Here is a 26,585-nt window from a genome sequence, read left to right on the forward strand (position 1 = left end):
TAACAGCTGTTTGGTTCCATGGCTGTACCTGATATAAAACCATTCTGCTTTTAGAATAGTGCTAAATTCTGTGGTTTTCTGCTCCTACTGGATAGATTAATGTCACTGTTTATTATCTGGAGTAATCCCTTTCCAAGGTACCTGACTTTTTTAGCAGAATGAAATACAATATAATCAATAACTAACAAACTAGTCCACAGTTTTTTTTCTACAAATAAGCCTTTGAACTATCATCCAAAACTCAAAAAACTTAAGCAAAATAATTAGTTTCTAAGCAGAATTTTCATATGATTTCTCTAGGTCTGTATGACCATATGTTGCCCGATCACTTGGAAGCTGTGGCACTTTGAGATCCCCTTTGTTTTTGTGTAGCTTGTGCAAACTTTAGTATTTAGGAGCAAGTATCTGATAGCTGTGTTATTTTTAGTGATTATTGACTAAGTTCAAGAAGCCTGTGATTGTCACATACAGAACAACATACACTAGATTTGGAAGTTTAATTCCACAAAGTTCAGCAGCCTCTTTTCAATTAAAAAAAAAAAAAAAAAAAAAAAAAGAGAGAGAGAGAGAGAAAAAAAAAGAAAGAAAAAAGAAAAGGACTGAGCCAAGTTTTAGATGGTACCTGTGCCTATATGCCAAAAAAACTATGGAAGAAGCCTGGGGACCTTAGGTATAATTTTATGTTTCACTCTTACCACTGACTGTACCAAGACAACATTCTTCTTGGTATAAGGACTATTTCAGATTCCTAATTAAGACAACTCTGCCTTGTGCTATACAGGGAGCAAAGGAGCCCAACTCAAATAAAAAAACTTCTCTTGTAGGCAGATACACTGCAGGTCCTCACTTACAGTTGTCAGTGACCTAAAGAACACACAGGCCTTATTGCTTTTGTTATGGAGAGCTCTGGAAACAAACTCCAGTAGCAAAAAAAAACCAGCCACAATGTTGGAGTATTTTAGAATCTTTCATCCTTCTCTAAACTATTGTCATTCTTTCGTACAATGCAAGTAAATCGTGCAGCTGTCTGTTTTGCATGTGCCAAGGAAGAAAATATCTCACTCACCTTCCTCTGCTTGTAGAACACTCACAGCTAAGCTGAGCAAAATTCTTTAGAAACCATATACTATTTAACAGAAAAAAAAAATCTTTCATGATGAAAAGCATAGGTGAAAGTGGTAAAGCATGTATTGAAAAAAATGAGAAAACACACCAGAAACAGACAAAGCTATTATACAGTTTCCTGCCTGTAAAGATGTCCATGAAACAGTTGTGACTCTTTATATTCCCCAAATAATATACACTTCCCAGTGTGTTGTTGAATGTATTACTTCTCAATTTCATCGATAACCTAAACAAACCATATGTGCTCATAATCTCACAATCTCCATGATATTGAGAATTTACTGGACAATGTTCTTCAACAGTAGAATGCTGTATTTTGACAATCAACCGGTGCAATTCACTGCTTCTTGCTACTCCATGTGGAAGAGTATTTTGAAAACATGTGGATCAATTTGCCTTCACAAACTACCCCATGTTATCATGGCTCAGAGAGAGGGGAACAAAAGATCCCTGAAAACGGTTACTGTTGCCAGAGCAATATTTTTTTTTCTTAAAATAAGTAGATTAAAAAATCCAGATTAGTAGAAAACAAAACAAAACAAAACAAAACAAAACAAAACAAAACAACAACAACAACAACAAAAACAACAAACCAAGCACACACACACACACACACAAAAAAAAAAGAAAAATCAGCATTTCTGTTTCAAAAATGGTAAAAGGGAAAAATCATTTCTCATGAAAGGAACACTGGAATTATGTGACATTGTATTTCTTCCACATAATTAAATGACCTAGCCTTGCAACAGAGTTACTCAAAGTTGCTCTTTCTCAGGAGCAAGATACACTTAAAAGCTAAACATTGTATGAAGATAACTCTTACACCAAAAGTTTGTGCAAAACAGAGAAATGTGGTTTAGGTGCAGTAATTTCTTATTAATTATAAATTTAAGAGGGCAAGTCTGCCTGTTTTCTGTGTTCAAGCAACACCTGTATTTCAACAGAAAAAAAGGAAGGGAGGAAGGAAGGAAGGGAGGAAGGAAGGAGGGAAGGAAGGAAGGAAGGAAGGAAGGAGGGAAGGAAGGAGGGAGGGAAGGAAGGAAGGAAGGAAGGAAGGAAGGAAGGAAGGAAGGAAGGAAGGAAGGAAGGAAGGAAGGAAGGAAGGAAGGAAGGAAGGAAGGAAGGGAGGGAGGGAGGGAGGGAGAAAATCTATTCTCAGTTGTTTGTTTTGAATCTATGCAGATTTCACTATAAACTGAGCTGAGAATCTTCATTACTCTGCCATTAGCAACACTATTTCTTTCATTATGATAATGATCAAAGCTACAGATGACTGTTGCAGCTTTAGTATTATAGTCAAGCTAGGAGAAAACAACCAACACTCGTATTGTTCAAATAAGCTATCTGAAATTGCTTTCGTTTTCCCACAAAATTAGATACACAACAAAATGAGGCTGAAGGTTTTTGTTTTGGTTAGGTTGGGGTTTTGTTGTTGTTGTTTTTGTTTGTTTGTTTGTTTGTTTTTTACTAAGGTGAGAACAATTTTTAAAATAACTCTGTAAAACTAAACGTGTTTAGTGTGTAAAGAGTACATAAGTGAGGCACAAGCTAAAGACAAAACCAAACCAAACCTTTTTTTTTTTTTTTTATCTAGCTTTAATCACATTAACCATAATATTGCTACTTCTTTCCATTTTTATGTGAAAGTAGGTATCTCCTTGCAGCATTTAGTTTCTTTCAGTCGCAGTAGGACATAAAAATGTAATTAGGCAATTTGATTGCAAAAGATAGCTGTGTTTAGGAAGTAAACTCACAGTATTATAATAAAAATCATCCTCTACATCAATTTAATTTAAATACTTTTCAAGAAATGGCACCACACATTTCCTGATTTTTGAATTTATTTTGTCCTTACCTCATAGCTGTCATTTAATGCTGCTATACTATTAAAATGATAATTGTGAAGCACAGTAATTCTGAAGCAAAATTGCCCTGTAAACAGAAAATCCCTTTCTTTACCTCTACTTGATCTCTTGCCTTACACAGAGAGTGACACCAGCTGCCAAGTACCAGAAAGGATCATGAGGAAAATTCAGAGAAAAAATTTGCACGCCAGCCTCTGCTCAGAACTGAATGAACACTGGCAGAAGCAAAGAAGGTTGGAAAGCATGGTGGAGTCGGCCATATTAGTAGCAGAAGCAGTTCAGATATCTATTTCATATTTCAAGAGATTTATCCTTGGATGAGCCAGGACAGGAGAAGGGGGGAGAGAAATTATTTCCTGGAAATTCCACCTGTAGTTTTCTACTACACCTTTCTACATTCAGCATTCTGAATGGCTCTATAACACACTGATGCCAGTAATAACAAAAAGCAGTGTCTTCACTGCCACATAAGTTGCTTCCAGTTCTATGGACTTAATTGTAGTTGTGGTCCAGTCCTTTTGTCACAGAAATTTGTTTCACTGAGAGGCACAGCATTAATTCCTCACAAGAATTTTACCAAGTTCAGTACTATGTCTGGACGTCAAAAAAATGATTGGATAATTTAATCACTGTTCATGTTATTAATGGAAAATAATTACATAGATGGTCTCTGTGTTGAGACTGTCAGCAAGGCATCAATACCTAGGTGGACTCTGTTTCTGATTTTTTTTTTTTTTTTTTCTGCCAGAACAGATCTGAGAGGATACTTCAGAATACCTAGAATGCACAACTCATCTTTCTTTAAACCATTAAGCTCCTGCTGGAAGCTATTCTAATCCAACAAATGGTTTCACTCAGTGTATAGCAATGTCTTTGCACCTAATATATGAGGAGAATTATTATTATTAATGAGATTACTATGCTTAACATTCTTACACAATACACTCATCATTTAATTCACTCTGAAAAGAGAAACAGTAGGCTACAGAACTGTCAAAATTGTCCTACATTTGCTGAATTAAGTACCGAATAAAGGAACCTGTCTCTGAATCTTTATCGAGTTGTATTTTCTAATAAACTGGCACTCTACATGAGATGTCAGACTCTTTTCTGTGCTGTTTCTCAGAGTCAGTTCCAGCACCACAAAATGACTATAAACATAGCATCTGCTGTTCAGGAGTGGTAACGGACTAGACCTAGAGTGGAGAAGAGAGGACAATGCCCAAGCATGTCTTTATTTTATGTCCCCTTCTCACAATCCATTATTAGATGCATGATGTGGCAAAGGAGAGCAGTTAGGGGGTTTATAATGCTGATTCACCCCACTTGGACATTTTCTTCTCTTCCTAGACAAGAAATACCAAAGAAGCACACTAAAGGGAATATCTCAATGAAGAAGTCTACTATGATGTCAATGAAGAAGTCTACCATGATTTTATGAAGCAGGGTAGCTACCTGACCAGGGGATAGGAAGTCTCACTGCAGCACAGCACAGCAAAGAAGTTAAACTCTTTCCAAAAACCTGAAGGTAAAAAACAGGATTAAGGAAGCCAGCCGGAGGAAAGGCTGCTAGAAGGACCCAGGCAGCCATAGCAGGCAAGTAAATATGCTGTCAAAGACAGCTGCTGCTAAGCCAACCAGTTCAGATTCCCTAGCTTCTGACATTCATCTGGAAATCAGAGCAAATGTAATTCCAACATTTTGTTTCATTTTACAACAACCTAACGATCTGTAAAACTGATGTGGCAGTGGAAAACATTATGATACTTAATTATCTTGAGTGCCTTGGCAAATTGCTAACTAGATTTGTTTGACTTGAAGGGAAAGCTTCAAAGAGTTTCAACAGAGCTATGAACAGAATAGGAATACATTTAAAAAGGTAGCAATAGGATGTTAAAAGGTCTATGAAAAACAACAAACCTACAAGTGGCAACCCAATCTGATTTCTGTACACTACCATGATATTATAAATTTTCATTGAAGTTCAGCAAAACTGGATGGGAGCACAAAGAAATAGCCAGTCTTGCATCAGCAAGACATATTTGTGGACCAGTGACTGATCTGCAAAATATTATGTTTACTTATGGTAAGCTACATGGTAGATAAGGAGCACTCCATTTAACGTTTGCTTTGTAGAGATGAGATTTTGAAATCTTTAAACTATGAAGGAAAAAAAAAAGAGAAAAACATGATGTAAAATGTTCCCACTCTTCCGTGTCAAATTCAGAGTAGTTCTTTTGGTTCTGTATAGTTTCAACATACAGGTCATTTTTAAACTTTAAAAACAAAAGTTTTGAAATATGTAATTTTTGTTTCAGTTTAGTTTTACTGTAACAACTGGTAATCTGTACGAATCTCTAACACTATGCTTTCTCTTCTCTATTTAGACAATTATTCTTCCTTGTAGTACCACACACAGTGTATGCTTGTATATGGTACACCAGCTTTAGCAGATCTTAGATGTACACTTGTATTGCCTTATTTTTTATTTTTGTAAAAGATAAAACCTTTCGATAGATCTTAAATTATTGTATCTATCAATTGTTCTGATTTAAAATATTTTTCCAAGCTTTCTATTTCAGTGAGAGTGCAATGAGACTGTTTTCTTTGAGAACATACACTATTTTGGCTTCTAAGCTACATTGCACAGACAGAAGTAGTCCATTCCCCAAAATAAGCAGTTGATTGACAGATGTAATCCAGTAATGAAGGACAGTAACAAAGTCTGTCTAAGAAGGACAACAAAATTCCATTGCACTGAGATAGTTAGTCTACAGACTGTTTAAAATACATTGCAAATGTAAAATACAGATTTTGTAAAATACAAATTTGGCTTAAAATACATTGCAAATTTGCTTTTATTATGTGCTCTGTTTCCTTTCTTTTTTCTTTTTTTTCCCCCTTTTTTTTTTTTTTTTTTAATCTTTTTAAAGATAATATTTAATAAGGATGCAGATTTTAAAATTAGTTTCAAATCACAAGTCTCAGCCCTGAGCTGGTCAAAGGATAATAAAATAATTAGATTATCAAGTTCTTTAAAATCCCAGAGAGCACCTAATAGCACTAGAATCTTTCTAAAATCCCAGGCAAAAGATCCTCTGGTATATCTCATCCAGCCAAACTCAAACTAATATATACTACTTTATTTCACATCGCACCATATGTTTATTAATTGTGACCTTTTGTTTTGTTAACACTTCACTTATCACTAGTGTCTTAAATATTGTATTCTTGATGTTGGCCTGTGTTACTGTAAGTGTTTAGTTTAACTGTACTTTATTGGAAAATACTTATTTCAGCTTTTTACCTGAAAATTGGTGTTACAAATATATTTAACATTTTGGTGTATGTATGTCTTTCTGCTAAAGCTATCCATAGTCTGATCTTAAAAAATTCTTTAAATACACCAACAGTCTAGGTTGATCCGTATGCCTACTTGCAGATACAATAAACTCAAGAGGTTGGAGCAGGTGAAGACTATTGGTCCAAAGTAGGATTTAAGGATAATTTCTTGGTACTTCTAAATTATAATTAAGTTCTGTAGCGTGTAACTTTGTCCCTGATGGCAGGAACCCATGGAATATTTACATTGCTGTCAGGAACTGTCAGCTCACCGCAGTCTCCTGAAAACTCCAAGAGGCCAAGTATGCATCAGTGCACTGAAAACTCAGGGCCTATATCTTATGTAACTGTCTGACATGTAAAGCAAGATCTTGGCCACGGTGTATTTCAAGATAAATTTTCCAAGTCACTAGCTCTCCAAAGCAGGAAAATACTGCCAAAATACCTCCTTAAATCTAAAAAATCCACCTTATCATTCTGAAGTAAATGTAGCTGAACAAACCACATCACTACTGCCTTCGTTAAGTGGATTTATTTTTCAAAGCCTTCCACTGGCTGTTAACCTAACAGGATCATTTTATTACTGACCTATTCTGATCTTATTAGCTGTAAGCAATTAAAGGACTAATTGAGAATCAGGTTGCTACGTCAATATTCTCACCTTAAATTTAAAGAGGTCATTTACCAAAACTGTACTCTAAGAAACAGTTATATTGACAGAATCATAACACACAAATACAGTGCCATAATCTGAATAACTGTTGCACAACAGAATTCAAGTGTTTGTGAGAAGACAAAAGAACATATTTGTACATGTGTACACACACAGAAGAGTCAGAGCACATGTAACAGTGTACCCAGTATAAGCAACTGATTCCCCAAAATAGTTTGCAAGTTGCACTCACATGGAGAAAGTTTTAAATCACTGATCCAATAAGGTCCAGATATCAGGTGTGCTTGTTTGACTGCAAATGGGTTAATTTTCTTCATGCAGTTAGAAACCTTTCTTTTTCATAGCTAGCATGCTCATTATTTGGACTTAGTTTGAGAACAAGCAGGTGACACCCCAGCCACTCTCTCTCTAGGCTTTTCTGCCTTTTTCCTCTCTTCTCTCTCTTTGGGATCAGCTACTGGGACTGGGCTGTTTCCTAGGACTTGCTGTTTAGCATGTTTGTGGGGAATTGCATTGAGTATCTTTTATTTCTATTATATATATATAAATATATATATATATATACACAGTAGTAGTCTATTAATATTTTGTTATTTTATTAAACTGTGTTTTTCTCAATCCAAGTTTCTCCCCTCCCTTTTGATACTCTCCCCTGTAAGGGTGGGTGAGGGAGTGGGTGAGCAAGTGGCTATCATGGTTGTATTGCTGGCTCAGGTTAAGCCACGACATCAGGAAATCCTGTAAGGCACAGAAGTGAGTTAGAAATTGAAACAACAATGTAACAATAAGGAACCTATACTTTACAGAAAATATTAGCTTCGTAAAAACAACACTTCTTCATTTCAGCCAGCTTGAATAAATAGAATCATTATTATTAAACCGCTACCTAATGTGTATTAAATTGAGAAAGACAAAGGGAAGAAGAATATTCCTTATCCATGACCCTTCTGATACTAGGCATTTCATTATAAATAGTTACTTGAATTTTGAGTAAAACCATTACCCATAACAAAAACAGACTATAACTGGCTGCCCTGGTTAGCAAATACTACTTCCAGAGAGTGACAGGAAATTTAGGAACTTTAAATGTCGGAAGAAAATACTGCAATACTAGAGGTTTTTCTAGTATTGCAGGGATTTTCACATTTCTCTTCAGAGTTGTCCTTTTGGCTAATTTATGGTCATCTGAATTACACATTTAGGCTGAGACTCCTGAGAGATGGAAGATGGTGCCTATATCCTGTTTGCAACCCCTTCTGTATCTCAATCACTACTGTATACCAACTGATTTTTTCTCTAATGGAAATACGTCCTGCAAGAACTCAGTATCTGGTTAACCTTGGTAGAAAGATAGCACTCTGAACATAGTCAGTATTTTCTTTTATCTACTCACAGGCTCCAGATGACATTACCTATTATTATTAGTGAATATAATTAGGCAATGCAAAAATGTGAATAAAGTTTTCTGCAAAGAACTCACACTTAGAGCACTAGACTGAAGAGAAATAAAAGTCATCGATAAAAGCAAAAAAATAAGCAGTAAGAAACAAAGATATATTTTTCTGAAATGACCTGCACTGATCTGCCACTGCTGTCTATGTGGCATATGGATTTAGAATATATTCATCTGGCAGTACATCCACCTTAAATGAGAATTTCTAAAATCTACTCTTTAGAAAATAAACCAAGCTATCATTAAGTTCAGTTGGTATTTGAATCTACATGATCTTTAATGTCTTTCTTTAGGATCTGCATTTCCCAAAGATAAATGAACACTACGTTTTGCAGTCATGGAAAAATCGCTACTGAGCTAAACACATGAAGCAAAAAGAAAGCAGTAGGTTAATACTAAATGCAACACGCTAATAAAAGCTAATATTTTAAAATCCATTTTCAGGAAAAAAATGCTGATAAGCCTTTTGAGATTCCACAAGAATTGCTGAAGTGAGGCAAATAAAAGGTATGATTTGTCAGAACCAACAGCCTCTGCTTAGAGACTGTATTAGAATATTATTTCTGGAGCAAATTCTTCCAGCTACAGCAACAGTAGTAGCATGTGTTGCATTTATACATATCTTCTGGAAAAATCTTTTTTAAAGGAATTTAAGTCCATACCAGATTAATTATTTCTGTGGATGTTAAAAAAATATCTTTGATCTACATAATACAAAAAGTCTTGTCATATATTAATTTGTATAAACTTGAAGGACCTACATAAGCTGTGAATGTCTGATTAGTTTTTACTGAAATTTCTAATTTAAAAATAAATGAATAATTACAGCTCCCAAAGCCATAAGCATGTGAAAATAATTTCTGCTTTCTGCTTTTGTATTCTGCAAATAATGTTCTCAGTGGTAGTCAAGCCGATTAGCTACTTTATCACACCTGTGGTGGCTTTTTTCTTTTTGTCAGTTCAACAAAAACAAAGTCTCATGATTTTTCTCTGAACTAAAAGCTTCTTTTAATTTACACTTGTTAAATGTCACCAAAAAAAAGAATTTAACTTGAAACACTTCGACTTTGAAAGCAAAATATCTCGGTAAAACTATGGAAAACAACCTGCAAACATGGTACAATTTTGTTTCAATGGATTTTCTGCTAGCTAGCTATGAAAAAAACTATCAAAGCCAGATGAAGTTTCAACTCATCATTTTCTTCACAAGACTAAATCATTTGATATGTTAATTCTATCAACTGTTCTTGCATCTATCTACTGTATTTATGAGCACAGGTGTTTGTATTACTTCAATTCCATGAATGTACCATTCTTGTTACTATTTTTAGTATTAGTCTAAATGCCTAATTTCCCTTTTCCTTCTGTAATGATAATTACTGATGAGCTTGTACTACTGATTTTTTTCTTATCAGAAATTTAGCAGATTCTTCATGGTTCTTTTTATGCTACATACCTTATTCCTATGTTCACAACCCTTATAGTTTGCCAAGCTAGAATTTTTATCTTCCAAATTTAAATTGTATCTAGTGCATTGTATCATTGAACTTAGAAAGGTTTGAGGTTCAAATGGCATGATTTAATAGGGATAACTACTGTAATGATTATCAAATATTTTTTGAGGTTTACTTTACAAATACATGAACATATATAGAAGCAGTATATAGAGGAACAATATAAAGTAGTATATACCTATTTTCCTAGGTAGATAGACAGGATGCGCATATAGATCTTCTTTTACATAGATAGATAGAGACAGAGACAGAGACAGAGACAGAGACAGAGACAGAGACAGAGACAGAGACAGAGACAGAGACAGAGACAGAGATAGACATAGAGATAGAGATAGAGATAGAGATAGAGATAGAGATAGAGATAGAGATAGAGATAGAGATATAAAGAAACAACAGAGAAGAGCCATATTATTCAGTTGATTAGAACTGCAGCTCCATCTACAAGATTGAAATGTCCTAAAACATCTTCACACAACACCAGTAATTTTATAAACCCTGCCCATAGAGGAAGATAATAATGAGACAGTCACTCTATTTAGGGACTAAGAGGACTAGATTCTTAGAACATAACTTAAGAATGTTATTGCCTTATGATAGAAATGAGCTCTGCGCAGCCCCTTCAGTGCTTAGTATCTCCCTTCACTTTGTGATGAGGAAAGCTGTTAGAGAAATGTCATAAAACCAGTGAGTGACAGTGATCTCACTGCAGCACATACTTCCCCACTCTTTTTCCAATAAAGAAGTGACTTTGTAGGTGCAGGCTGAGATCAGACTATAGTATGTACATACATATCTAAAAAAAATTTCAAATATTATTTTAAAAAATATGTTGAACTCCATCCTTGGCTAAATCACAATCACATCAAGGGAGAAAAAAAATCTCTTCCCTATTTCTCAGCAAAAATATAAGCAGTTGCTGCCACTTCAGGGTTATACAATTTCAGAATGCCATTATTCTTATGAAAATACACAACAGCACAGTTACCACTTTACCCTGAAGTGATGTCAGAGGAATACTGTGACAATATTTATACAAGCCTTTACTAGACAGAACAGTTCCCTTTGGTTGTTTCTTTCCCTTTTAAACATTTGAGCAACAAAATTTTACTTGCAAAAAAGGATCATGCCATGTGAAATTCAATCTTATACAACTTGTACAAGGCATCCATGGCATGGCAACAAGTTGCAGTGAGGCAGCTGCAACCACTTAAGCTTGTTTTATTCACAATTGGCTTTTGGTGAAAAGAGGTATTTCAAGCTGTTGAAGCTCCTAACATTTATATGAACTATCCTCTTTTAGGAAGAGTAGATGTAACCTTTTCAAAGTCTGTGATGTGCATGTTTCCCAAGTTTTAAGGCATTTTTTGCCATGCATTAAAAGTGTGATTTCCAAGCCAATAAGGGATATTCCATTGCTAAGGTCATGGTTTTACCCTGTGCATTTACAGCCTCCCATCTGCCAGTTGTAACTGATGTTGTCCAGGAGCTGTATCTTGGGCTCTCCCACAATCCTGCTTCTCCCGAGAGCATGGTCTCTTCCACCCGTGCCCCTCTGTCAGGGTCTCCCCAGCAAAGTCCCCCCAAACACTGAATATTGCAAAGACCTCTGAGCCCAGTGGCCCCAGGCTCCCTGAGCTTTCTTTGTTGCCACAGGCTGTCGCTCAGCCTGCCCAGCCATGCCCTGTTAGAGTGACACAGGGCAGGATGCAGAATGCCCTAAGTGGAGAATAAAGTGTTAAAACAGCTATGATCTACCACGAGACAAAAGCTAAATGGCTTTCTGTGGCTCGCTGTGTGAGCATGAGTGGGATGAGAGCTGAAAGGCAGATCAAATAGCTTCTGCTTTATCTGCTCATCCTTTTGCATTAATGCTGTTGTGTCATCAATGTGATTTATAAGCAATAACGCTTGTCAAAAGGAAATTACTGTTGTTTCTGGCCATGCATAACTTGTCAAAATTAAGCACGCACTCTGCACTAGGGATGCTGTCACCTCTGCTGCACCTCATTAGGCAAACTGAATTCATGAAATCTTAAATACTGTTGGGCCTGAGCTTTCCTCAACAACAAAATTCAAGTCACAAAATTGCTCTGATTATCCTCCCACAGTTGGGCTATGTTTTTCTGGGAGCACATTTCAGCATGGAATCTCCTCATGAATGCCTTGCTCTTTATGACCTTACTTCCAGAGTTGCCAGGTTTGTTGAATTCAAGCTAGAGCTACACAGCACATCCAGTGCCAGATCAGCTGTGAAGTGGTCTGGTGAAGGTAACAATGATACTCATGCTAAATTCTCCATGATTATGGAAACATATACATTTAAAAAAAAAAAAAAAAAAAAAAAAAACCAACACAACGGCACAACAGTAGAATTTCAATTAAAAAGCTTACTTTAGAAAAAGTTGTCTTTCACATGTCTGGACATTCGAATGTGAAACTATCAACACAAACCCAACCAAACTAAGGATATGGTTATAACATCAAAGTAACTTATAATAAGAAAACATGGAAGCATATGTGCATATATGCATGTAAAATACAGCTAGTGTGAATTCCCGCACTAAATAAGTCAAAGACATAAGTAAGATGGTCTGTGCAGTTGTTAAACAATATATTTATAATGGTCAACTTTTTCTTTCAGAAAGTAGTTCTAGTAGAAAATAAAGGTAGGGAAAATTCGCATTTCCAAAATAATGATAGTCTCCATAAAAGTATCAGTCATACCATACCATACCATACCATACCATACCATACCATACCATACCATACCAATTTCTGCACACACTAGTAATACCGTATAGTAGCATTCTGTGTCACTTTACAAGTGCACAAACCAAGACTTCTTTGAAATATCCTCTGTACTCTACTTACTGATGGTCTTGGAAGTAAACATTTGGAGACAACTACTATAACTCAACCTTAATTTGAGTAAAAACTACCATTAAAATTCTTAAACATAGTTGAGCACTCTCTTGCGTAGAAGCAGATATCTAAACAAAGGAAAATCTCTTTCTGTTAATAATGACCCAAGCAGTAGTTGTTCTGTGTATTTCTAAAATGGAGTTTTCACTGGTTGGGAGAAAGGTTCTGCCAGGTTCACATGGCTCACTTGACTACTCTTTTAATCTGTGTTAGATACAGAGATGTTAGAAGGAAGAAAGACTGTTTCTGGGTCAAAAGATATGGCTACAGTAGAGAGTGCAAGAGGTGCCAGAGCAGAGGAAGCTGAACACTGCCAGTTTTCTCAGGAAGGGATATGTTTAAAGAATTAATTTACAGTAGATATTTGTTTTAAAACTGCATGTGTATTTAGTTACATGACTAACAAAATAAAAATAAACATCACATTCCTTTCATAAACCTCATGCAGTAAATATTTTTGTTCTCAATCTTTCACAGATTGAGTAGTTACGGCGGGTCTTGTCTTGTTCTAGCATGTTAGGTTAAAGTCCATGTCCAAACATGTCTCTAAAATCAAATTACAGCAATTCACAGGACACTTGAGAGCTGACACATCTCCAGCATGTGAAAGATATTTGCCTAAAACACTGTTGTTTATAAGAAAATTTGTTTAAAACCTATGCCATGAACAGATTGCAAAATAATTATCCAAATGTGATTTATTTTGCTGCAGTGGCTGTGGGATTCTGAGAAGTGTTACAGTAATATTTCTGCAAGGGGAGCATATTTTCCTGAAACAGAGCTCAGTGTTCCATGATGAAATGTCTCTTAGCAAGTTTTATCATACACTATATGTCAAACAAAAGCTATTTAATAAAAATGTCAGAATAGACAATGACACTGTTAAAATAGCTGCCTTAATGAGCATCAGTTTCACTATTGGGTTTATTACAAGACAACGGGCACAAACTTAATTATAGGAAATTACATCTAAAAAAGGAAAATCTTTGTTAGTCTCAGAGTAATCAAACACTGGAACAGGATGCCCAGACAGGTTATGGAGTTTCTGTCCCTGGAGATACTCAACACTTGACTAGCCATGGTCAGGGGCAAGCTGTTCTAGGCTGACCCTGCTTGAGGAAAGTGACTGGACTAGATGACTTCCAAAGGTCCCTTCCAACCCACTGACTCTGTGATTATCACTAAGTGAAAGGATGAACTAGAAATTTTCAGGAGCCCAAAATGAGTTCCCAAGATACTATGATTTAGGTTTTCTGTTTTTATAAAAGATGATGCTGTTTCACCTAAGTTTTGTCTCATTTCCCTCTACTCTTATATTCTTCCTCCACTGGAAACTTGCTAATATCTGTGACAATCTTTGTAGGAGCGATAAAGGACTCAGCATTCCGATTCAATGTGAATCACGCAAAGCCATTTATTACAGAAACAAGCCTCCTTATATATGCAACTATATTCTAATCACGCATCCACGCTCCAAGCATGGATTCGCTGAATGAGTATCATGGGCTGTCCGTGTGCTGGAGTCTCAGTGATGATACGTCCGATGATTCACGCCACACCAGGACCCCGCTGATTGAGGAATGCCCCTCTTTCTCACAGCAGATTCTGTTCTCAGCTTCTCGAAGTGGCCTTGAGATTCCTTTGAGCCTGACTAATTCAGCAACAAATCTTTATCTATCAAAACCCCTCCACATTTCCCCTTTCTGTTCTTGAGTTAGTCAGGCCCCTTTAACTGCATGGTGCATCATTTTTGAAATACATCGCAACACAGAACACGTGATTAACAACATAATTACAATTACATATAATGCAGTTAAACCTTACTTAATAAGATCAAACAACTACCTGCCTATTCTTAAAACCTTAATTCTATTATGACAACCTTATTAACACACTATTTTGATAGATCCAAAATAACCAGACAAGTTAATACAATATATTCTCTTAAATTCCTAAAAGATTTATAACTGCGCAGTTTATAGGGTAACGTACTTAATACCATCAGTATATACTAATAATTGAATTAATATCTTAAAAGTTATCTTAACCTATTTAAAAGATCAATAGCTTAACCTTTATATCCCTTCTAAAACTTTATCAGTTGCTAAACTTAGATTACTATGGTAGAGATATCTCATAATTTTACCTTATCTGTGCATTGACTACCTAATCATAATATCACCCATTTGGACCTCCTGCTGATTGTTCAAATTGCCTTTCTCCACAGAAGGTACATCACCTGCTTGCTAATAGGCTTCTAGACCACCAGGTATGAGAGCATCTGCAACACTGAATTGGGATCCATGGTTTACATCTGGAACAGTCCTCACAACTTATCTCCTTCCTGTCCTTCTGCATCCTTTGAATCTTTGTTGAATCCACTTCAATCCTCGGCCTGTAATGACACAAACATAACCTTTTCCCCAGGTTATCAACTGATGTGGCCTTTTTAATTCACTAGTGATTTGACCATAACTAATGTAGGTTCTTTCTGATTTAGCATGGTTTTGGCAATTGGTTTTGTGGTGTTTCCCCTACTTCCCCCCCTTTATTAAAAAACAAACAAACAAAAAAACAAACAAACAAACAAAGTTCAGAACCAGATACGTGTGTTGGATCTTGACTACGTACTCAAAATCACAAATCAAATTTAGAGGTCCCTCCTTAAAAAGCTCTAAGTAATTTAAAGCTGTGCCAAGTTCTGCTAATTGGGTTGAACCTTCAATAATTTTTACAGAATGATGCCAATTGTTATCTTCACGCCAAACCACTACAGCTTTATGAGACTTCCCAAAACCATCAACAAAAACTTTGCAAGTATGTAGGATCAGACCAAATACAAGTATGACCTATGACCTGATGTTAAAGACTTGTAGGTTCTTCAGCAATTTACATTTAGGCATGCCAAAAGCTGTGCTGTTAAGAAAACCAGCTACTGCAATTTATAAAGACATAGATTAAAAATAAAAAAAAATCAGAATTAAATTTCACAAATGGTACATATATGACAAAAGGATCATGGCCTATTAAGACTTAAATTAATTCCCTGCATTTTCTTGATTAGAGTGACAATTGGTATATAAAAGTCGGTATATCAGTTTGCTAGCAATCTCATCATACTGTCCCACAATAGCCACAGGTTGTTTCATAGACAAATCTGCAAGTCCAATCTAATGCAGTCAGCCTGTAAGGTTGTCATAAATTTATTCCTCAAAGTTTCCAACTCCATTTTGGCTGTCATATTTATTGGATATTGTTTTCCCTTACCGGATCGAAGTCCTGTTTCAGATCTATCAGTGTAGTATTTGCTTTATCGAAACATTGGCTGTTAATACTAGTGAAAATACAGCATTCAAAATTTCCTTGGAGATTTCTCACTTGCAGCAAGCAGATCTGCACCATCCAAGCAGCTTCTTGTAGGCCATGCAACTAAACAGAATTCTCAGACAACGTTATTTGAGCTTACAATTTACTTAACAAATCTTAACTTAAGAGAGGTATAGGACTTTCTGGCAACTATAAGAATTCATGTATTAAAACTTCGTTCCAAATTTGGCATTCCATTGGTCTCAAAAAACAGCCATTCTTTCGTTCTCTCCCATGACCTCAAAAACTAGCATGGTGAATTTACTAAGAAGTCTCTTACAACTAATTACCACAGAATAAGTCTATCAACAAATTTTTGGTTTGATTTTCCAGTTTCATTAGAACTATGGGTCTGCTAAGGATGACTTTAAACTTCACCCTTGGACTGCTCCATTCAGTATTACATCGCTGCAGTGGTGGGGAGAGAGAACCCCCCTTTCACTGCTTTAAAAGCAGGCAGCCAGGTTTTTCAATTTTTTTTTTCTTTCTCTTCTTGCTGCAGTTTAGATATAACCAAGGTCACGCAGCTGGCATAATGGCTGGTACGAAGTGGGAGGCTCTGGGAAACTTCTCAGTTACAATGAGCTGCACACAGGCCTGGGATATTTTGCTCTTTTGTTTTCCCGTTTCATTCCAACCATAATACACTTTATATGCAATTTCAAGTAGCTAAGCAATAGTTACATTCCTTAGCTCCATTTACCTTTTACAATTTAGAGATGTCAAAAAAAACAGTATAAACCAGTATAATAAACATAAATCCATTATTCTATTTTCCTAGATCCAAATCAGTTAATATTCTAGCAACTTTTAAATACAACCTCTTCCAAATTCACATCTATCATAGCATTTAGGTGTGGGGTTTTTTTGTTTGTTTGTTTTTGTTTTTGTTTTTTCCGAAGCAGAGTTTAACAATTTAAATGCTTTTCTAACAATATAAGCAATTACTCTAATGTGTAAGGATGTATCCTAAAGGGGGCAAGGTGGAATTTTAGCAGTGGAAACGGTTCCCATTTTGTAATTATCTCCCCAAACAAGATTCTTTTGGTACCAAATATGAATATGCAAACTAAAATACTGAGCTCAGATATGAAAACCAAGTACCCAGTTCAAATATGCAGATGGATCACGGTCACACTAACTCAAGACAATATCTCAACTTTTTCATTGCACCTTTGGGCTGCTTACTGCTCAGCCAGGTGGAGGTACCTCTGGGTCTCCCTGACAAAATAGGTCAATGCGCGCTGGAGTCCTACTGGCACCCACCCCCCTGCTGCCGCAGAGAGCTGGACTGGGCAAGGCCTTTTTTTGTTTTTTGTTTTGTTTTGTTTTGTTTTGTTTTGTTTTTTTTAGTGTCTCATCTGGTGCGCTACAGCTGTTATTCCAAAACCAGGATTCTTTACATAGTGTGCATATGGAAAAGCCAAATCCAGCACACCAAGATGAGACACAGCCTGTCACAGAGTTGCGCAAGTCTGAATGCTGGAATAAAGGTAGCATGCTGGAGAGAAAAATAACAGCTGCTACACACAAAATTTTACGATCACATTCATACAGTAAAGAACTAAATTACTCATGATCTTCTGAATAATCACAAAATGCACATTTTGAGTCAACGGCTTCTCATGATTAAACAGACTGTGAACTTATCGTACCATATAGCAAAGACCTACCAAAACTGCAACATGCTTAAACAGATACCCACAAAGAAAACAGGTTGATAAGGAAAGCATCTTGCAGACTTTAACAAGTTTTCTGACCTGTGTGTTATCAGTTAACTCTCTCAGCTTGTTGAGGTTCAAATCGCCCCGCCTGTAAAACTGTCTGAAATTATTTAATGATTTCTTGTAGAGATTTATTTTGTCCTGCTCTTCTGGCCTCAAAAACAACATTAATCGCAACAAGATTCTGTTCTCTGGACACTTTTCCCAATCATTTAACTCATACAGCAGCCAACACTGATTTCAATATTTAACAAGATCTTCCTTCCTTATAATTCCGAGTGCTTTCCTAAGTTTTAAAACACCTCCCAACACTGATTTTTTAGGAACATAACTGAAAACAATTATTCCTGACCCCATCTTGCAAGTAAAAACCTTGAGAAGAGGGAGGGAGGAAGGGGGAAGAGGGGAGGAAGGCACAGGGCTGCTTGCAGCTTGAATGGGAAAAGCAGGGAGAAGGTTTTACGGCGCACTTAAAAACAACTAGTAAAACAATTAACTCACATTCCTGACAAGCTGCTTGATTTTCAGAGAGGCTATACACAGGAGCACATAATATGTACTGTAAAACTCGCAAATAACATGTTGATAGTAAACATTAGCATTCTCTACTGCTAATCTCAACACTAGTGCTTCCTTAGCTTCTAAGTTTTCAACCTGCTTATTGATGGCCTCTTGAAGGTGGTCAATAAATTGCATGTAATTCTCATTGGGACCCTGATTAATAGTTTCAAATGATTTGGCTGCTTTGTTCGTTTCAGGCACCTCTCTCACAGCTTGATATGCAAGATCTGTTGACTGCCTCAGGATTTCAGAAACTTATCGTGTCTGTAGTTGTGGTGTGTCAATTAGTGTCTCTTCCAGGAGTTGTGGGATACCTGTCCCTTTCAACGAATCCCCATTGTTCTGTCCTAAATGATCTATAGCTGTTACATTGCATAGGTCTAATTTTGCTTGAGTTCTTATCTGATCTAGGGGCAACTCGTACACATACTTAACTTTTCAAGAAAAATGCTTCAAACCCTCATCCTCTTCCGAGTCAACAGATAACACGGACTTGAACAGTGCTGGAGAATCATTAGTAACAGGGGGGTTCGGAACAGTGCACATTCTCGCCAATACTTTCTAGCATCATAATTATTCTTATAACCTGAGTCTCCAAGCGCATCCCCTTTCCCGTCACGATCAGCATGACCGCATTACTGACTGTTGGATTCACTCGCTAATAGCTGATCTGATCTTTCACACAGTTCTTTTGCCCAGTTCTTATCCGGTGACTCCTTCTGCTCTTTTGTAGGAGTTAGAGGGGTAGAAGGCGGTAAAGGCGGACATGAATCAGTAAAAGGACTGATACTACACTTATTTATGACTTCAGCATTCTCAGCTTTCACCAGTTCTTTTGACAAATTGTCTGATTCCAGTCCTTTGGACTTCTTGATCTCTCTAGAGTCGGGTAATGGTATAGGAGTCCATCCACTCAGTAATTTTCCTCCCTCCGCCCCAGACTGCTGTATCATCGGGGGTGCCGACGGCACAACAGGGGATGGAGCAGGGAGGGGGTCGAAAGACACAGTCCGGGTAAACTTCACAGTCATTTTTAGGTTTGTTATCAGGCTGCAACACTGGAAAAATTCCGGCAATGGCAGCCCGCTCAGCTTTAAAATCTTTTAAGGTGGAAATGATAAGCTTCCATGTAGTCTCTAATGATTTAGTTTCTTTATCATCTCCACTGCTGACCTTATTCCATAATTTATGCCCTTTATTGTCCCAAAGTTAACGTTTAAAAGCCTTCTCATTTTCTCCCAGGTAGCCGTTAATTCTACACCAAATTAATAGTCTACATATGTTACTTTCTTCCTATTTAAGTCTTCTCATAGAGAGAATATGCAGGAGGAGTTTAACTATAGCTTCTTCCTCTGAGGATATATTTTGCCCCATAACTTCACTCTTCCCTCCTCCTGCTCCCAGCCGCTCACCTTTTCTGGGGCCTTCTTCAACATAATTTATCTGCAGAATGTCTGTACGCCTCCGCCCGGTTCTCAGTCCAGCTGATTCACCTCTGGCTGGGCCGCTCCAGGCTTTTCCCCGATCTTAGTGAGACGCCTTTCGGAGTATCACGTCGGGGTCACCACTTGTAGGAGCGATAAAGGACTCAGTATTCCGATTCAATGTGAATCACGCAAAGCCATTTATTACAGAAACAAGCCTCCTTATATATGCAACTATATTCTAATCACGCGTCCACGCTCCAAGCATGGATTCACTGAATGAGTATCATGGGCTGTCCGTGTGCTGGAGTCTCACTGATGATACGTCCGATGATTCACGCCACACCAGGACCCCGCTGACTGAGGAATGCCCCTCTTTCTCACAGCAGATTCTGTTCTCAGCTTCTCGAAGTGGCCTTGAGATTCCTTTGAGCCTGACTAATTCAGCAACAAAACTTTATCTATCAAAACCCCTCCACAAATCTTCCCATGGAAATTATTTTTATTAAGAGAAAAACTTCCTAAGCTACCAGTGTCACAGTTCAAACAATGTTTCTCCTCCACTCCCTCAAATGATCAAATTTTAACATTTTAAAATGTAAGAATTGAGTCAAAACACTTAAATGTTATTTGTATTGCAAATACAAATGTTATTTGTATTGGGAATTTCATTTCCCAAGTACAATGCTAAAGGCACTGAATAGGCAAATCACTAGACTAGAATAAATTTACTGGATTGCTTTTGAGAAATTTTAATAACCAGATATGTTAATAATTAATAATTATCAATGGAAGTCAGCCAGCTCATCTTTACTAATTTCCCATGGTCATTTCCATATTCAGCAGTTGATTAATGTGGATTATTTGACCCAAAAGTAATTACCCAATCATTATCAGAAAACAAAATGAACTTTAATAATAACTACCAACCAATAAAATCACTAATGCAGTATGTTTCATGTTAATGACACAACATGCAAAGTTCAGTTTGCTTAATATCCAGGTTCAGTGGTCCTTGTCTGTGTGCTTCAGGATGGCTCATACATAAGGGGATGCTTAGATTAAATATCCATTCCTTTAAATGTCAGTATTTGTACATGACATATTAGATTTTCCCTTTTCACATTTACATCTCAAAACGTGTATTAATAAATGTTCAACAACAGAAACTAAGCAAGTACAATCCAGCAGATTTAAAATTCACTTTACATCTACATTTACCCTCAAGTTCCCTTCTGAAATGATTTTGTGCCTAGAGAGCATAACTGATAATATTTCAGACTTCATCAAATCAATAGAACTACTGATTTATGGATAAAGACAACTACCCATTTCAGACAAGATTGCTTGAACACCCTGTTTATATAAGTTGCAACACAATCACTTGTGCAAAACATTTGCTAGCTTATCACTAAGATGCTTTTTGTCTAGCTAGAGATTCTTGAATGAAGCTGAACTTTCCTCCACAATGAAATTGCTTCAAATTGAGATACAGCTAGCTTCACTTCTCTTCTATCCGATTACTCTGAAAACTGCAAATATATTCCCTCTTCACTCTAGAAAACCTTAAGCCATTTTGGCTACATGGCCTTGTGAGATTTTATATTTATAAGTTTGAAATACTGCGACTGTCCGATGGCATTTTGCTTAACAAACATGAGTGTAGTTGCTAATAAAGTTTAAAAAACCTTCGTTATCTAAAATATTTCTAACATTGTGTTTTAACTTATGTTAAAGATACATATCATCCTTTGTATATGTGTACATTATATAATGAAATTGTTGATATTGAAATTGTTTACTTACTGCCATGGAGGGACCCTGAAATTAGTTTTAGGCAGACAAACAGGTCCAAACCAGACATTTATTCTGTCTAGAGAAGTCCAGGAAAACAACCGATACAAAACAGGGGTTATACAATCAGTTAGCAGGTTCAGATATCAGCTGAGGAAAATATTGGGGTACAGCAAATAAGAGTAATGGAGGTCCACAGTGTGCATACACGTGGCTCACAAAAACCAATGCCAGAGCCGTCCCTGACTCCAGGAAAATACACTCACTTGTCTAGTAAGGAAAACACTTGTTTATATTAAAGCAAGGAATTATATTAAAGAAAATACACTCATTAGTCCAGCGAGGAATTATCACTCACCCACATGTGGTGATGAGGGAATCCCATTTCCGAGAGTTTACCTTAGATGGCATGCTGGTCTAAGGGGAGGGTTGCTCTTGACTGCATTTTGGCCTGCTGCTCCGAGAGGACACACACAAAGGGAAGCCTCAGCAGGAACCCGATTTTTATAGTCTTGTCAGATCTGACTGTGGGCATTCCAGAAGCTTCTTGGCTTCTCTGCACCCCCACTCTGGCTATGGGCATCCCAAAACTTCTCGGCACCCCCCCAGAATCTGGCTATGGGAGTCCAGAAACTTCTTGACTCTTCAGCACCTCTTCTCCTCTTGTACCTAAGCAACAGAGGTATAAACAAAGGAAGCTAATAACTGCCACATTGCAAAAGAGTGAGGATGTGTTGGGGAAGAGTAGGGGGTGTGCATGCACCTTCCACATCGAAGGAGATGGGGGGGTGGATGAGGGAGGTGTGCAACTGCAATACTTATGTATTAATTTTTTTTTTTTTAATAGCCAATATTTTCTAGTTTAAAATTTTAAGAGTAATTTTCTGTAAGGAATGGCCTTATAACAGTGTTCACTCCGACTCTGTCCAAAAAACCTCATAATTTTCCCTGGCTTCTGCAGTTTTACCTTATTTTAACTATTTGTTATCTCTATCTTAAAGTAATTCCATTCAATTAATAATTAGTGCTTCTACAAAGTACTCATATATAAAAATGAACCATCACAAGGCTGCTTAAAGGTAAAGGGGCCCAAGATAGTTGGTTAGTGTTCAGGGACTGTTTCTACAGGGCACAAGATCAGAGCATCCCGACACCTAGCAAGTCAAGGAAGGGAGCCAGGAGACCTGCATGGTTAAACAGGGAACTGCTGGGTATGCTCAAGTGGATGAGGAGAGACTATAGATCATGGAAGGAGAGTCTGGCCACTTAGAGAGAATATAAGGCTGTTGTCAGAGGGTGTAGGGAGGCAACTAGGAAAACTAAGGCCTCCTTAAAGTTAAACCCAGTGAGAGGGGTCAAGGACAACAGGAAGAGCTTTTTTCAATACGTGGCAGAAAAAATTAACACCAGAGGCAATGTAGGCCCACTGATGAACGAGGTGAGTGCCCTGGTGACAGAAGATACATAGAAGGCAGAGTTAATGAATGCCTTCTTTGTCTCTGTCTACTCTGCTGGAGGCTGTCCTGAGGAGCCCTGTGCCGCTGAGGCCCCAGAGGAAGTCAGGACAATGGAGGAGTTTGCCTTCGTTGATGAGGACTGGGTTAGGGAGCAGTTAGGCAATCTGGACATCCATAAATCCATGGGTCCAGATGGGATGCACCCGTGGGTGCTGAGGGAGCTGCCTGAGGTCATTGCTAGACCACTCTCCATCATCTTTGCCGAATTTTGGGAAACAGGAGAGGTGCCTGAGGACTGGAGGAAAGCAAAGGTCATTCCAGTCTTCAAAAAGGGCAAAAAGGAGGACTTGGGTAACTATAGACCGGTCAGCCTCACCTCCATCCCTGGGAAACTGATGGAACGACTCACCTTTGGTGCCATCTCAAGGCATATCAGGGATAAGAGGGTCATAAATGGCAGTCAACATGGCTTCATCAAAGGGAAGTCGTACTTGACCAACCTCATTGATGTTTATGAGAACATAACAAGAAGAATGGATGATGGCAGAGCAGTGGACATGGTTTACCTTGACTTGAGTAAGGCATTGGACACAGTCTCCCACAGAATCCTTACAGCTAAACTGAGGGACTGCGGTCTGGATGTGAGGTGGACAGCGAACTGGCTGAAGAAGAGAAGCCAGAGAGTTGTGGTCAATGAGGAGGAGTCTAGTTGGAGGCCTGTATCTAGTGGAGTGCCTCAGGGGTCAGTACTGGGGCCAATATTATTCAATATATTCATCAATGATTTGGACGAGGGAATAGAGTGTATTATTAGCAAGTTTGCTGATGACACCAAGCTGGGAGGAGTGGCTGACATGCCAGAAGGCTGTGCTGCCATCCAGTGAGACCTGGACAGGCTGGAGAGTTGGGTGGGAAAAAAAATAATGAAATAATATAACAAGGGCAAGTGTAGAGTCTTGCATCTGGGTAGGAACAACCCAGGTTCCAGTATAAGTTGGGGAATGACCTATTAGAGAGCAGTGTAGGGGAAAGAGACCTGGGGGTCCTGATGGACAGCAGGATGACCATGAGCCAGCACTGTGCCCTTGTGGCCAGGAAGGCCAATGGCATCCTGGGGTGTATTAGAAGCGGGCTGGTTAGTAGGTCAAGAGAGGTTCTCCTCTCCCTCTACTCTGCCATGGTGAGACCACATCTGGAATATTGTGTCCAGTTCTGGGCCCCTCAGTTCAGAAAGGACAGAGAACTGCTAGAGAGAGCCCAATGTAGGGCAACAAAGATGATTAAGAGAGTGGAGCATCTCCCTTATGAGGAAAGGCTGATGGAGCTGGGTCTCTTTAGCTTGGAGGAGACTGAGGGGTGACCTTATTAATGTTTACAAATATGTAAAGGGTGAGTGTCATGAGGACGAAGCCAGGCTCTTCTCGGTGACAACCAATGATAGGACAAGGGTCAGTGGGTTCAAACTGGAACACGAGAGGTTCCACTTAAATTTGAGAAGAAACTTCTTCTCAGTGAGGGTAATAGCACACTGGAACAGGCTGCCCAGGGTGTTTGTGGAGTGTCCTACTCTGGAGACATTCAAAACCTGTCTGGACGCCTTCTTGTGTAACCTCATCTAGGCATTCCTGCGCCAGTGGGGGGATTGGACTAGATGATCTTTCGAGGTCCCTTCCTATCCCTAACATTCTGTGATTCTGTGATTCTGTGATAATTCAAATTTAACTATTTGTTCTGTGTTACATTTGATTTAAAATCATGGCTCCTAAAACAATTATAATTGAAAATAGCATTTAAAGGAATTCTCAGTTTATATAAATAAAACTTGTTTACTTTAGACTTAATAATTTTAACAACATATTAAAAAATATCCAGCAGCATTTCTCTTTTTTCCTTAAATGTTTAGTTTAATATTACTATCCCATGATGTTACAAGGCTTCAGAACAACCATGGTCATATAAATGCTTTCAGAATGAGATAATATTTTTTTTTTAATGACAGAATTTTTGATGCTTAAGTACAGGGTATTGCAAAAGATGGACCCAATTTCTAAGCAGTGTATTTCATCATGACAACATGTTACAAGTGCACAAAATTTTAGACAAGGTTTAATGAGACATCAAGTATCAGCAATCTTTTCATAAATGCTGTATGTTCCCTCCACCTGATGTATGACCAACATTGAGATGACAGTTGAGAATATTGTGACTTCAAATTGGGTCCATCTTTTTGAAACACTCTGTATTTTAAATTTGAAAAACTTGAGAAATCATTAAGTGTTTTAATTACTCTTGCCAGGTAGAATATAAACACAAAGCAAATTAGCAACCTCTAAAAAAAAGATGTGTTTTAGAAAAAACATATATATATATAATTATTTTAAAGAGGAAGATATGAGTTTTGTACTTTTTAGAAGCTTTATCAAATTATTTCTCTATGAATTACCTGTGTTAGTTAAAATTATACATTAAATATCATGCTTTGTCTGAAATTGTTCTCTTAAATTACATTATGAATCACAGTTCAGTCAGACTTAGAAAATATATTTCAACATGAGTTAATGCAACAACATCCTTAAGGTATTTTCTATACTCTTCTAGAACTTTGCAGGCCTCATTTTTACTGTGTATTTATTGCATTTTATCTCTCAGGCTTACTTCTTGTGATAATTGTCTTCCAGATGTATATGAACAGCCATTAAATGAAAATTATTTCTAGAATTAATAATTGTCCTTTAAACAGAAGAACTGCAATTTCATATCCAAGAAACAATTAGTCACTTCAGAAGGTCTTTCTAATCTGGTAAATTTACATGCGTACTTGTTCTGCACTTTAGTGCTGTCACCAATCAGGCTGAGAATTTATCATCGCAGGTTTCTCAGATGGTCAAGGGATGTGGAAACCACCTAGATTTTACCAGTAAAGAAATATGAATAAATAAATAAATAAACATTTACCTAATATAATAATTCTACTTTAATGGTTATTTAACCCTTGTATGAGAGTTACAAACAGCTATACATTTTTTCTAGATAGAGCCTGCCTCATAATACCAAAATTTTGCAACCAATCTGTAAGCCTGGTCAAATTAGAATAATGAGATGCTGTACCAGGAATAAAGAGTCTGTTACTCAATTGCATGGTCCCGAAGATAAATTGAAATTCCAGAGCCCCGTGTTCCCTTGTAAGGTAATTGCAGAGCTGGAAGCCAGCATGACAAGAGGAGGAGGAGTAAGCGGCTGCAGGGTTACATGGGCCATGGGAAACATCTGGCACCTCAGCAGCATGTACTAGCAGTACCGCACCAGTATATCTGGTGGACCTAGGAGCACATTTGGGAAGGTTCTTTCATGCAGGGGCAAAACGG

The 26,585-nt window shown here is 37.5% G+C and overlaps 1 long non-coding RNA gene across 1 annotated transcript in view; it reads right to left on the bottom strand.

Annotated features, from left to right (window-relative positions):
• Window positions 1-20,319, bottom strand: part of LOC110364433 (uncharacterized) — a 109,980-nt gene extending 89,661 nt beyond the window's left edge. Inside the window, exon 1 of the long non-coding RNA XR_002423195.2 lies at window positions 19,958-20,319. This is a non-coding gene — a long non-coding RNA (uncharacterized LOC110364433). The remainder of the gene's footprint in view (window positions 1-19,957) is intronic.
• Between the last annotated feature and the right edge of the window lie 6,266 nt (window positions 20,320-26,585).

This window comes from Columba livia, chromosome 2 (assembly GCF_036013475.1).
Source record: "Columba livia isolate bColLiv1 breed racing homer chromosome 2, bColLiv1.pat.W.v2, whole genome shotgun sequence".
NCBI classification, from domain to species: Eukaryota; Metazoa; Chordata; class Aves; order Columbiformes; family Columbidae; genus Columba; species Columba livia.